This window comes from Lepisma saccharinum, chromosome 1, assembly GCF_977018435.1.
Source record: "Lepisma saccharinum chromosome 1, izLepSacc3.1, whole genome shotgun sequence".
NCBI lineage: Eukaryota > Metazoa > Arthropoda > Insecta > Zygentoma > Lepismatidae > Lepisma > Lepisma saccharinum.
Window position 1 is genome coordinate 164,971,135 of NC_139229.1, and position 14,066 is coordinate 164,985,200.

The 14,066-nt window shown below is 40.7% G+C and overlaps 2 protein-coding genes across 2 annotated transcripts in view; one reads left to right on the forward strand and one right to left on the reverse strand.

Moving 5' to 3' along the window:
* mas (trypsin-like serine protease domain-containing protein masquerade) overlaps positions 1 to 14,066 on the reverse strand; it is a 419,698-nt gene that overhangs the window by 133,962 nt on the left and 271,670 nt on the right. The gene's annotated exons all lie outside the window — the stretch shown is intronic.
* Positions 907 to 14,066, forward strand: part of LOC146003645 (uncharacterized) — a 43,128-nt gene continuing 29,968 nt past the window's right edge. The window contains exon 1 of the mRNA XM_083141988.1: positions 907 to 954. The gene's annotated coding sequence lies outside the window, so the exon portion shown is untranslated. The remainder of the gene's footprint in view (positions 955 to 14,066) is intronic.

Here is a 14,066-nt window from a genome sequence, read left to right on the forward strand (position 1 = left end):
AATAACCCTTACACGTTAACAGTCTTCTGATAACGAAGATTATACGGGCCAGAGATTTATTCTGGATTTTCCAGAGGTACAAGTTAATTATATATATGTAATGCCAAATGAAAAGTTCAGGGAAATGGGGGGAAAAATGAGGTGTTAGGGTAGTATTGGAGGCATGTGGGCACTGGTATACGAGTGCCTGGGATAATTCCTTTAGAAGCATCCCGGAACTCCCTTCCAAGCCACTCAGCCACTGATCCTCCTGGGTGGTCCACAATCAATTTACAGCTTTCGCAACCTATTGAGCGACGAATATGGAAAGAATTTGCACTGTCCATAGGAATCGATCAATTCGAACTCCACCCAGACAATACACATCTACTAACCTTCTCTAACTATCTCTCGGTCTCCCTGAGGGCGTACTTATATCGTCGTAATCAAGGAATCTCGAGTTCTATACAAGGTGGAGGCTCAAAGTGGTTCGCATTCCACTTTAAGCTGTAGATTCAGTCTCGATTAGCCTATCTGTACCTATAAGTGGACTTAAAACTGAAAATATCTCAAGGACATTCCTAAATCCGATGATTTATTGTCGCAGCACGTAAGACTTCCTTGGGTCCTTATCCCAGGCAAGATAAATCCATCCTTGTCCATCTTTACCAATCTCCTTCACCTTCTCACTCTCGATTGGGTCTTGAAACTGAGACTAAATATGAAGTATACCTGATTTGAATACATTTCAAGTTATTGGGTTCTATTTTTACCCGTCGCACCCTTGGATATTGACATAACGCACCAAGGGAAGAGGCATATATGATACACAATCGTCCCGCCGTCCACTCGTGACTCGTCGGTTCCCTTCGGCCGACGTCGATCTGTAGCAGTGCCGTTTGCATCAGGGCAGTGACTCTGCACACACGTGGTTCTCTGCCAACGAAGGACGCACGCTCGGTGTCCTCCAAGCAGGTGAGTACAGAAGGTGGCGGCAATCTTTTGACATAGTCTTCCGCCTTGAGTGTCCGATCGGGATGCGCCCCAATTTTTTATTATTATTTGTACAGTGAATGAGACATTCATGGGGAAAAAAAGTTGGAACTGTGCTTACGGCTCACGCTGCGCCGTAGTGATATGCTCAATGGATACCGATCAATTAGTTGTTGGGTTGATAACATTTACGTTTGTCTAGGTTTTTGTTTCAAGTTCACTTTATGGAAAAATAGGTTAATTGGGACTGGCCACAGTTTAAAGTGCGATCCAAACCACTATGTGGCTCCGCCAGGTATCGAATCCGGGACCCCTTGATTGCAAGGCGACGAAACCAGGATGTATTACGTGGAAGAGAGGTTGACATTTTCCTGTCTTCCCAGTTCAGCCCTTACATATCAATTAAATGTTAATGGATTTCGTAGTGCTGTTAGCATATCATGCTACGAAGCTGAGTGTCCAGGGTTCTGATCTGGCGTCAGTCATGGATCTTTCTTTGCGGCTTTTCTTTCGTTCATTTAAACGACTCATCCTCTTATCCATGATTAACCTAATAAGCGGAGAAGTGTCGTTCAATAACTACAATACAATGGAGGCCATGATGGTTGTGTGTTCGATGAACGATGCCGCCTGCAAGGGATATGGGTTCGTGTCTTTATCCTGAGCACCAGTGGCGGCGATTGGGTTCCAAACCGGGGGAGCAAGGTGCCAAAACTGGGGTGGGGGAAGACAGTTTATTTCCCTTTGTAGGTAAGGTTTAGCATAGTGCGGTGGCAAAAGTGGCGAAAAGTGGGAGGCAAATGCCCCCCTCGCCCCCCTAATCGCCGCCACTGCTGAGCATGGGAGTACCACCATGTTTGTTCTGTCATGTTATCGTCATTTATCCTTATCGTCGTCATTAAACTAGAGGGGTATAGAAGCGTTGTTAAATATCGAAAATACAAGACAGTAACCTGTTTTGAACCAAGACCTTGTAAAAGAATCGAATTTTCCTTCAAATTTACAATTTAAGCACAGACAACAATCCAGCCACGGACGTTATTTTAAACTGGAAAGCCAATTTTGCATTATGTAAGCCCCAGCCAGAGGTGGTCGGTTTTTGTTTACATTTTTATTTATATTAATTTACGTCGTTTTTCTGCTAGTCGCGTCGATGAGGAAGGATGATGATTAGATGGAATTGATGAAGGGGGCACACAAGTGAATATTCTTTCTCAGGCTAGGATCGAACCTGGAACCATGTGGCGAGATCCCTTGAGTCTATTTCTCATTGCTGGCTATCGAGGGCCTGATATGATTAATACTCACTTAGATAAATTGGTCAGTTTCGACATTGGGCCAAAACTACGCTTTTCTAGGTAATTAAATAGGTTACACCACACACACACACACACACACGCACACGCACTGGGTGTAAAGGGTGATCTTCAGGTAAGGCACCCCAAAGTAACCTCAGTTTCACGTAGTAGCTACACGTGTTTGTTCTTCTGCGTGCTGAGCGCCCCTTTTACAGCCTCATCTATTAATAGAAAAGGATATTTTAGTCCATAAATGAATTACAGTAAAACCTCTTTAATCCGGACTAATGGGGGCAGTGGCATGCCCAGAAATTTTGATTGATTGATTGATTGATTTGCTTTATTTTACTTCGCTTTTTGTGCCACTTTTGGCTAGTTTGCGAAGATGGAGATGAGTGATGACATGATGGAATTGATGAATGGATTCACAAACATCCATGCCCAGGCCGGGATTCGAACCCGGGACCCCTGGTGTCGTAGCGCGATGTGCTAACCACTACGCCACGGGGGCCGGCTCCCAGGATTTTTGAAAGGGAGGGATCATGTAGGCCTATACTCTTTCTTGGTAGTCAGCCCTCATTTTGTCATATTTTCTTACTTTTGACATTATTTTTTAGGAATACTGGGCCAAAGGGGGGTATAATCCCCAGCAAGCCCCCCTTGGGCACGCCACTGAATGGGGGGGGGATAAGTTGACCGGTTTAACGAAAGTCCGGATTAACTGAAGTTACCTAAAATATCAGTAGAAAGTGCATTAAAACTCAAATCAATCAGTCAATCAACCAAATATATTCTATGTGCTGAAGTGCGCATAATTCAAAATCAATCAATCAATCACACACACGCACCCTCATCTCCACCCCTTCTCTCCGTCCGACCATGAGAGTCAACTGTCGGTAACATAGACATTTCTGCAACCACAAAGACAACATTTGGTGGACTTCTATCAAATAATAGCTAAGTGCATCACAGATTATACCGGTCAGACTGTCCATCTAGCTAGATGTAACATGTGAGAAGCAACAATCAGTGTCACGTTACATGCCAACATCTCTTGAATTGTTGAATGCAGAGCGATGAAATTTCGTCAGCGTGTTAGTTGAACCCGTTACAAATTATATCGGTAGGTCTGTCCGCGTGTCTATGGGAACAGAATAATCGGAAGGCAACAATAGATATATTTTTGAGGTTCCCATAGCTCCAAAACTATTCAAGCCATAAATGCGAATTTTGCTGAACTGAAATATTTACAAAATGCGAATTAGATACGAGAGAGTGACGTTAGCTCTCGAAAGCTCGGAAAAAGACTTCAATCCTTGAAGATGGGATTGAGGTTAGCTCTCGAATGCTCTGAAGCCGACTTCGATATCCCTGAAGATGAGCGTGATGTTAACTCTCCAAAGCTCGGAATAAGACTTCAGTCCCTGAAGATGAGGGTGTCGTTAGCTCTCGGAAGCTCTCGGAACCTTCGAAGCAGACCAATCGCTGTAGATGAGAGTGACTTTAACTCTCGAAAGATTTGAAACAGACTTCAATTCCTGAATATGAGAATGGCGGCGTTAGCTCTCTAAAGCTCGAAAACAAGCTTCAATCCCTGAAGATGAGGGTGACGTTAGCTCTCTAAAGCTCAGAAGTAGATTTTATTCGCTGAAAATGAGAGTAACTTTAGCTCTCTAAAGTAATACCTCACTTTAGCTCTCTAAAGCTGGGAAGCAGACTTCAATACCTAAAGATGAGAATGAATTTAACTATCTAAAGCTCGGAAACAGACTTCAATACCTGACTTTAGCTCTCTAAAGCTCGGAATTATATGCGGAACTAACCCCGAGAGAATATTTTCATTATTTGTCGCGAGGAAAGCTTCAAGAATTATATCAAATGCAATACTTTTCAACATCAATGAAGTGTTTACAATGCGTTTTCAGTCTGGTGCTCATAACTTACACATGCTAATTTCTGTAATCCGTAATTGTTTCAAACTTGTTTGTTACTTTTAATATACCTTTCAAGCCCAAGGTCTTAGACCTTCAAATAATTTATCCACCGTGTGTATGTGCCCCTCCCCTTTCTTAGGGCTAGTCCTGGTGGCGGCATCTTGCAAGAGTTCCTGAGATGCACCAAATATATTCACCTTCTGCACTATTCTTGTGAAAACGCTCAACACCAGCGTCCACCTGTGCTTCCTGGAATGTGATCCCCCAACTTTGCTCGTGCACATTCAATTTTTATAACTGACCTGTTTGGTCGAAACTCGTGACTCCGCAGAGAAGATAGGAGCTTCGGTATTTTCAGATGCCCCCATCGAGCTCTTGATGGCTGTAATCTCCTGGTAAAATCATCACGAAGTAGTCCCAGAGTGAGAGATGCTAAAGGCGTAGCAAATCTGTTTATTTTCCCAGAAGCATCTCTATTCCTGGATCCGCAGCCTCCCAGTACAAACGTGAAGGAATGACTTTTATTTTGTAATTATATGTTGGTATTGACTCCGTGACGACCTTGGTGTTGTTGAGGTTAGCATGCTGTGTCTAAGAGCACGAGTTTCTTGGTTCAAATCCCTGATTCAGAAGCAAACATGTACAGTCACGGACTCTTCTGGGTTGTAACAATTCCATTGAAATGTAATGGTATTATTACAACCCAGAAGTGTCCGTGACTGTACAATTACCGTTGCTTGTAGATAAGGATTGGAAACAAAATTTCGGAGTTTGTTTTAGAATGAAAAATCCTCAAACAATGATTATGACAATCACGTTGTTATGAACGTTTTTCGCATGTTTCCCATGTCATGCTACATCAGTGTTGTTAGGTTCGAACCATGGACAATGAGCGACTGTCCAACATCTGTGCCATAAAAGAGGTAGAAAAGCAGTTTAAAACAACCAAAATAAGAAATAGACAGAAATAAATGCGATTTCGTATTGTCCAAATACTCAAATCAAATGCCTAAATAGGTGGAGTAGGGAGGTCAAATTGCTTATAGTTTTTGGAAAACGCACTATTCGCTTTGTGCATCGGAATTTTTAAAGGCAGGAGGGGGTAACTACTAATAAAACACACTGCTTGGAATTATGGATACGAATATGAAGCTAGTTAATTATGTTGCCCTATTATCTTCAGGAAGAAGTCCACAATGGCAATTTTGACTTCCAGACAATTGTGCCTGCTAACCATTTACCTGCTTCACATAATATTTTATTTTTAAAAAAATAAAGTACGTTCAATGAGTGATCGAAGTGGAAATTCCTAGCTGGGTGGATACCCTGCCGAGTTTGGGGATAGGTGGGGGGGGGGATTCTTGCACGAATCAACATGGAGACAATGTACTAGGTGGGTGGGGTATGCAAATTATCCCAGCTGGGAAATGCTTTATGAAAATTATCTTAACTGAGAAGATAGCATCCACCCATGTGCCTTGGAACACTACTCAAAAAAATACAACAAAGTTTCTTTTCTATTTGAAATTCTATGGACATGTACATTGTTCAACACATTTGCGCCTCCAGGCAAATTCTCTATTGTTAAGAAATTCAGACATTTTCGATTCTTGTCGAGTACGTATTTCCGATTCGTAAAAGCATAGAACATTTGTTAAACTTCTCATACCAGTAGCGGCAAAGCTCAGGACAAGATATTTGGTAGTTAATAGCACAATTTTTTTCCCTGCGTAAATATGGTTTCAATTGAACTTGGTCCAAATGGGTGTTATTTTAAAAAGATAAAACGAAAATAAAACAAGCAAAAGGAAGCCCCTGGATGGCATTAAAATGTAGCAATTTGCCTTGCCTGAAATTGGTGCGCCCCTACCCATCTTAGGTCTAAATCTAGCACTGCATATCCCTCCTAACGAATAAAATCATTGAACGCCACTGCATAGTGCGTATGTATGCATGCAATATACATCAACATTCAACCAAATTCCCAGTGAGCTCGCTTTTGATATGTATAAACAATAACAATGAACAGTCGGATTAGTCTTAACTCTTCTGATTTTACTTCAAGTCAGCGTTGGTGGCTGAATGGTTATCAAACAGCGCTAAGTTACTCGATGCCCGAGGATCGAGTCCTGGGCACGTCATGGGCGATTAAATGTCCTGTAACTCAACTCGTCGCCGCGATTTAACCTAGAGTGGTAGAAGGATAACGAAAAAATACTAATTTACAAAAATAGTAAATCATGCACGCAGAACTTCATAAGTTTTAGATTCTCCCAATATGCTTCCCAAAACAGAGTAATTGTTAAATAAAACACTATTATTAATATTATTAGTCCAGTCAGTACGGCGTCTGACTTCCACTCAGGAGACCGGATTTCGATTCCCGGGTTGGATGATCTGAGGTTGAAATACTCATACATAGACCAACTCCGGAGATCGGCCAGCCTCTAATCAATGTATGCCTGAGGTATAAAGGCGGTGAGAGCCTTGTGCTGATAACAACACCTCCAATATGGCCGAGATCGAGAATGTACCTTCATGGTACAGTGTAATGTACAGAGGATAGCTTTACCCTTTATTACTGTAGTAACTCTCCCTCTGTATGGCATTTTTACCCACACCACTCAACGTAAGAATTCCGAGAAAGCTTTCGCGGACCCAATACGTGCTGCTTCTTGCACCGCTGTGCAAACACGCTTGCAAAAGAATGCGTTGACTTTCAGGTTCCAAGAAAACCAAATATGTACGCCAAAAGGAGATTCCTCGAGTTTTTTTTATTCCCTAACGACCAATCCAGAGGCTTGCAACAAAAGAAATAGCAATTCTGTGCACATGAGAGATACAGAATGTGCACAAAATCCAATGCAGTCCATGGGCATCGAACTTTAGGATAATCTGTGTTCAAAGTAGAATTCAGGTTCAAAACGCAAGGTATAGAATGAATAATTCTTTCATCCATTGCATCGTGGATAACCTCTTAGATATAGACGTGACTAAAAACTTTGTTTTCGCAGGACTCAAGTTTGATTGGCGTTTATTTACAGATTATTATTTACGTAGTCTGTATGCCAGTCAAGAAACTCCGAAATTCTGTAAATTGAAAATGAACATTCGGGGTTCGGGGTAGTTGTTAAGTGAACGAGAGTCTTCATCTAGATTCACTAAGGCGATCAGATTTTTAAAACAAGGAAACGAAACATTTTTCATATTTTCCTGAAGAAAAATGGGACAAAACGGGACAGCTAAATGTATACATTTTAATATATGAAAAATGTTTCGTCAAAATAATTAAATAAATAAACACGGTATAAATAACTTACATAATATGCACTGCACTCCAACCAAGCAGTTCTTTCCAATGAGAAGCCATTCAATGATATTTTACCGATGAATGGATCTTCTTCAGTACATCCTTCTCTTCGAAGATCAATAGATTTCAAAGTTTGCGCTTATCCCTTGTCTAAAACGTATGATAACACTCGTTCAGTGGGGGAAACAGAGAAGAAACTCCAATATTTTCAGAGAATTGAAATATGTTTACAGCACATTGTTGACGTTGAAATGTGAAATGATTTGTACCAGATAATGGTATAGTTCACAGTATACCTAGTAGAGGTGTATTTCTTGCGGTAATTCTATGCCGATAAATTATGGTCACAAAAAAGGGACATTTTGGCGTCCCGTTTTACATACCAAAAAAATCGGGACAGAGACTCAAAGAAAGTGACTTTACCGGCTAATACGGGACGTCTGATCGCCGTAAGTTACACCCATGCCATCATTAGAGACCGATAATGAAAAAATGTTCATTTTTTTAATATAAAATCCTGAATTCAGTGTTAGAACTTTTGTATATATCAATTGACATGAAGTTAGTTTTAATAGTTTTCTAAATTTATTGTAACGATGGCGATGAGCTGTGAATGGATTATAAGTAGATTAAGAAACAAACAACAAAACGTCCTTGCCACGATTCGAACCTGGGATCCCCAACAATATATACACACAATAGTGAACAGGTTTAACATACAGGTTTAAACTCACTTCCGTGGTACCACGGCTAAGAAATGCCAAAGTTTGGTTTTAGTACACTTTGTGCTCAGATAGGTTAATCGAGATTATAACGTCTTCGTCTTGTAAGCAATGGGTTCCAGTTTCGATATCCGGTGGAGTCATATAATAATCCGTATCCCAAATTGAACTGAGGGTCCAGTCTTGATTAGTCTATCTGTGCATAAAGCGGACATAAGACAAAACTCAAGATAATCTAGACTGGACCAACACTTTGAAATGGGATTCCTAGTACTGTACAATGTGTCTTCACCGGGAAACGAACCAAGGACCCCTTGGTTACAAGGTGACGACGCCATCTTGGAAGTCCGGTGCAGCTTAATGAAGCACAATGTGCAATTAATGATGAACCTTGGATTCACTTGCCTGATATTTATAAAAACAAATCTCTTAGACTGGATTATGAGAGCTGAATAGAAAACGACGTGTGGCTGGAAATCCTCACATCAACCAGGTTTAAGAAACTGATTTGGATGCCCATTTACAAAAATAACACGATAGCCTTCTGCAGGCATCCCCTGTAAAGATCCAATCTGCAGTGTCACTGACCACGAATGGCGGCAAAAAGCCCCCTTGATCTTGCATTCGAAGACCAAACAAAGAGAAGTGTTAGGATAAAAAGGTGAAGCGAGATGTTCCACCTCAACCGCCGCGGAATGCAGACCAAGCGAAAGCCGATGGAATCCGCAGAAAAAGTACTTCTGCAGTTTATCTAACGGCCTCCTTCCATCTTATTATTAGCCTCGGACAGAGGAGCGCTTCCTGATGAAGTTCAGTGTTGCCAGGATTCTAGTTTTAATTGGAGAGCAGAGAGAGAAGAGAAGAAAATAAAATGAGAGAGAGAGAAGAGTGAGTGGGCCTCGAGCCGGAGGATGTAAAAGAAAAGGGACGGATAGTAGAGAAGAGAAGGAAAAGGGGATAGACATGGAAGAAAGCAGAGAGAAGGGCAAGAGACGGAATGAATGAGAGAGATAGAGAGAGTAAAAGGCAAAATCGAGAATAGTAAGGTGTAGAGAAAGAGAGAAAGAAGAACGCACAGATAAATATAGAAACAATCAGGGACGAGGAAAGAAAGAAAACGATGGATCAGCGTGAATGATGAAAGGGAGGAAGGGGAATTAAGAAGCAGGTGAAGGAAGAAAGGATAGAGGCAGGAAAGAGTAAGAAGAATGAAGAGAGAGAGAGAGAGAGAGAGAGAAAAAGAAAGACGAGACGTAGGGAGGAGGATTGGATGAACATGGAGAGAGAAGTCAAGTGAGAGAAAGAAGGAAGTCACTCCAAGATTACGATTATAATTTAAAAATAGAAATTTTGAAATGATATTTTCTGGTTGAGCTCTCGTTTCGTAAGTTCAAATCACCAGAAGCCCTTCTGAGTGGAATCCATCCAATAAGGGTCTGCTGAAAAATGAGTATTATTCATAGAGTCGTCTTTTTTTATAGCGTCATTTTCACAATTTTCCCAAGGCAACCGAAAAAAATTAGTGTTCTACGTATATTGCCCTTTGTTAAACCTTATGAAGACCAGCCACTCCTTGCAATGCAAAAATCTGCTTAGAGAAATGCAGAATTTAGAATCTTATTTCAGGAATTGACCAAGGCGTATCGTTTGTTTTTATTTGCACAGGTCGTGCCGTGAACATTGACTATCCATCGTATTATTCCTTAAGAACCCTCAAATCCAAATTTGGAAATTATTTACTGCCACAACTGGCAGTAAATTATTTACTTCTGTCCTATTGAGATTATACCAAGACATGCTAATCACGTATCCTAGCTTTCATCAAAGTAACTAATCCAACATATATAAAGCATTGAAAAACTGTAATTAAAATTATGGCTTGTAAAACATAAGAAATAAATTGTATAGAATATGTATTATTGTATGTAGCTTTTATACAACTTTTGGCTAAACGCGACGATATCTGGTCAGGATGCGAGACACAATAGCGCAGAGCGAAAGAACATTTTCGTTACATTTTCATTGATGAGCTGTGCTCTCCCCCGCCCCCACTGTCCCCTAATGCACATGGGATAGCTTTACCTTTATTACGAGTACTTCGGTGCATATATGGGAAGAAAGGTTCCAGTACTTTGCTTGGTTTGATATTGTGTTCATTACAAAAATTCCTCAATATATTGTGGCCACCTATAAAAAGGTGCTGGTACGACGTACCGTTGAGTACCGCCAGAATAAAAAGCGTGCTAGTATCGTTTACCGGACACAATAAGGGTATTCCAGGACGGTTCCTCCCCTGTGCACGTACAATTGTCTTACTTAATAGTGCCGTCTTCATTAATACAGTATTTTTGTCCAGAGTGGAGTTGAACCCACACAGGATAAAAATATTGTACAAAGAAGTAAATTACGGCGAGTGTACCAATTCATAAGACGAGAGTTCAGTTATTAACAGCAGGAAAGGCGTAGCAAGATGACCATTGAGGCTGTAGCACACTGGGTCAATTCATCTTCCTATTACGACGATTTATTGAATTTTCTGAAAGAGAGGGGAGACGGGAAGCTAGAAAGAGAGAGAGAACGAAACAAAGAAAGAGAAGGGGATAAAGAGAAAGGACGATAAGGTCGAAAGAGAAAGAATTTGAATTTGAAGTCCACTTTATGCACAGACAGGCTAATCTGGACTGGACCTACAGTTTAAAGTGGAATCTGAACCACCGTACAATGTGCCTCCACTGGGTATCGAACCCGGGACCCTTTCCCTTTCATTATAAGGAGACTACGCCATCGGCGAGGCCCCAGAAAGAGAGAGAGGGATATATATAGATAGATAGAGAGAGAGAGAGAGATAGAGAGAGAGAGAAAGAGAGAGAGACAGAGACGGAAGGTAGAAAGAGAAATTGATTGATTGATTTGCTTTATTTTACTTCGCTTTTATGCCACTTTTGGATAACTGCGAAGATGGGAATGAATGATGATATCATAAAATTGATGAATATACACTCACTAACATCCATGCCCAGACCGGGATTCGAACACGGGACTCCTGGCGTCGTAGCGCGATATTCGAACCACTCCGTCACGGGGGTCGGCGGTAGAACGAGAAAGAGAGAAAAGGGGTCAGAGAGGAACGGGAGGGTAGAAAGAGACAGCGAGAATGAGAAAAAAGGGGTAAGAGAGCGGTAGATAGATATAGAAAGAGAGTGAGACAGAGAGAATGAGAGAAAAGGGGGAAAGAAAGGGAAGATGATGAGTGTGTGTGTGAGAGAGAGAGAGAGGGAGAGAGAGAGAGAGAGAGAGGGAGAGAGAGAGAGAGAGAGAGAGAGAGAGAGAGAATGAGAGAAAGAGAGAGAGACGGAAAGGTGGAAAGCTAATAGCAAGTGGAATTGAGACAAGAAAAAATATATATATATATATATATATAATTTTCGCTGATGATACATTCCTGTGTCCATTGTGGCGCTTTATTTATTCTCAACCTGCGTGAGATGAGTTGTGGCAATTTCTGAACGGCCTCCCGAACACCGTTAACATTGCTTCCTCCCTCCTTCCCGTACAATGTTTAAATGAACGTGACGCGGGAATTAAAAGCGGAGGAGAGGACGAAGTTGTCCGACAAGTCGGAGAGATTGTTTTCTTCCCATATCTTCGTCCTTTTCTTCTTCCCCCCTCCAGCTCGTTTAACTCTTTCATTCGAAGGTCAATGTCAGCTTGTGTTGCCAGGTCAAGGCGAAAAATCCCTCTGCTAAGAAGGGAACTGTTTTTTTCTTTCTTTCTTTACTGCTCCGTCGTTGTAGGTGAATTTGTATACAGGACATGGACGAAAATAACCGAAAGGTGCTGGAATCCGTTCGGAGAACTGGAATTGAATTATTTAGGCTACCGTTGCGTTCACCTGACGCGCGCTTTTATGTTATTTCCTTTTTGTGGCCAGTGGTCGGATGAGGAAATTAATACAGCAAAACCCTAGTGCGACGTACTATCTTAACTCAATATGAAAATAAAAAGAGCTTTATCACTTCTTCGTGCCTTTTGACATATTTATTTCTTATCGTTCCTAGCAATTTCGGGATGCAGTATTTGTGAAATGAATAAAGCGATTTATAAAATAAGATTTGATATTGTGTACCCAATATTCTCCTTGCATGATATACCTACAAATAAATTTGTCAAAAATGAAACATCATGTCTATGTCTGCAGCCACACAGGAAACCAGGGTTTGATTCCAATGGTGGTTAATTAATCTAAGGTTGGAACTTTCCGACCTTGTCCCTGCATAAAGCGGCACTGGAGTTGATTGATTGATTCTGATATTGTAGGCACTTCAGCACATAGGCTACAATTGAACGTCACGTAATACGGGGACATGCCACTTAACAAAAACAAAAATTGAGGACAGACCTCAAACAAGAAAATAAAATATCTCTGGTAAAAAAAAAAAACTTCCATGTTCAATTTTTAAAACTAATTCATTCATTCATTGCTTAACACGAGCTAAAACTATACGATATCTGAGAATTAAAATTAAAATCTGAGGCTTTAAAGGAGAATTCAGCATACAGAAGAACAAACACAGGACAACACAACCCAACAAGGATTATCCTGTTCGTGGGCCCAGGCGCAAGAGCCTCGTTGGTCTGAATAGGTACCTGGTTGTAACCATGGAGGATAAAGACGGCAGGAGCGTTATGCTGATCACATCACCTCAAAAAATGGCAGAGATCGTGAATGTGTGGGGCCCCACCCGCATGTCCCCTGTGAGTCTTCTTCGCTGCTTATTCGATACCTTATATTTTGAAATTATGCTTTGTTCTTTATGAAATGAAACTGTACTGTGCTCCTAGATTTTACATTTTTAAAATTTTCTGTCGAGTAGCTCATGTTAAAAGTAAAAATCGTGTGTATAAAATATTGATGGTCCTATATGTCAGGGGTTTCCAACTGGCTTTCAACGTTACTTTGGAGAGGCATAACTTGGTCAATTTTCAAGCTGTCGGCGCCTAGCAGAAGATGAAGAAACACTGGACATTTCTGAATTCAGTGCAAATATTAAAGAAATAATGGATGTGTTTGACTCCAGATTTAAAGATTTTGAAGAACTTTAAAGCAGCATCCACCTATTTAGCAATCCTCTTGGTGTTAACATCGAAGAACAAGAATCTTCTCTCCAACTTGAATTGTGTGATTTGCAAAACGATGTGTTCCTTCATACTAGGCAAGAAAAGGGGCCAGAGTTTTTCAAATATCTTTCCAGGGAACGCTTCCAAGCCTTCGTAGTTTCGGGCAAAGAATGCCATCGATGTTCGGCAGCACATACACGTGTGAAAGTGTTTCTTCTTCAATGAAGTTCATCAAGAACCGCTACAGAAACCGACTGCATTACCTTCTGAAACTTTCAAATACAGAAATTGAAGTGGACATTCCAATTTTAATAAAAGAATCAGATAGGCCTCAATTTTTACATTGAACACTCAGTATGAAGGATTCATATTTGTATTGTGTGTTTTTAATTTCTTTCAATTCATCCATAAGTATTGGGTTTTGGTGAAATAAATTGTAATTATACAATTTTGATTTGTGATTCCATTGTTTTTATTGCCTAATTTTAGAAATTTAGATCATGCGAAAGTACTACATTTTAAGTTCAGTACTTACAATTTTTGTAATTTTTAATCCTCCACCCCCCCCCCCAAAAAAAAAATGCGGTCCGCCAATCAACTGCTGGATATAATTTTGGTCCTCGGACCTTTTGAAGTTGGAAACCACTGCTATATGTAACTATTGAACAAGTCATTTAGGTTTTAGCAGTGATAATACTCATGCTTCCCAAAG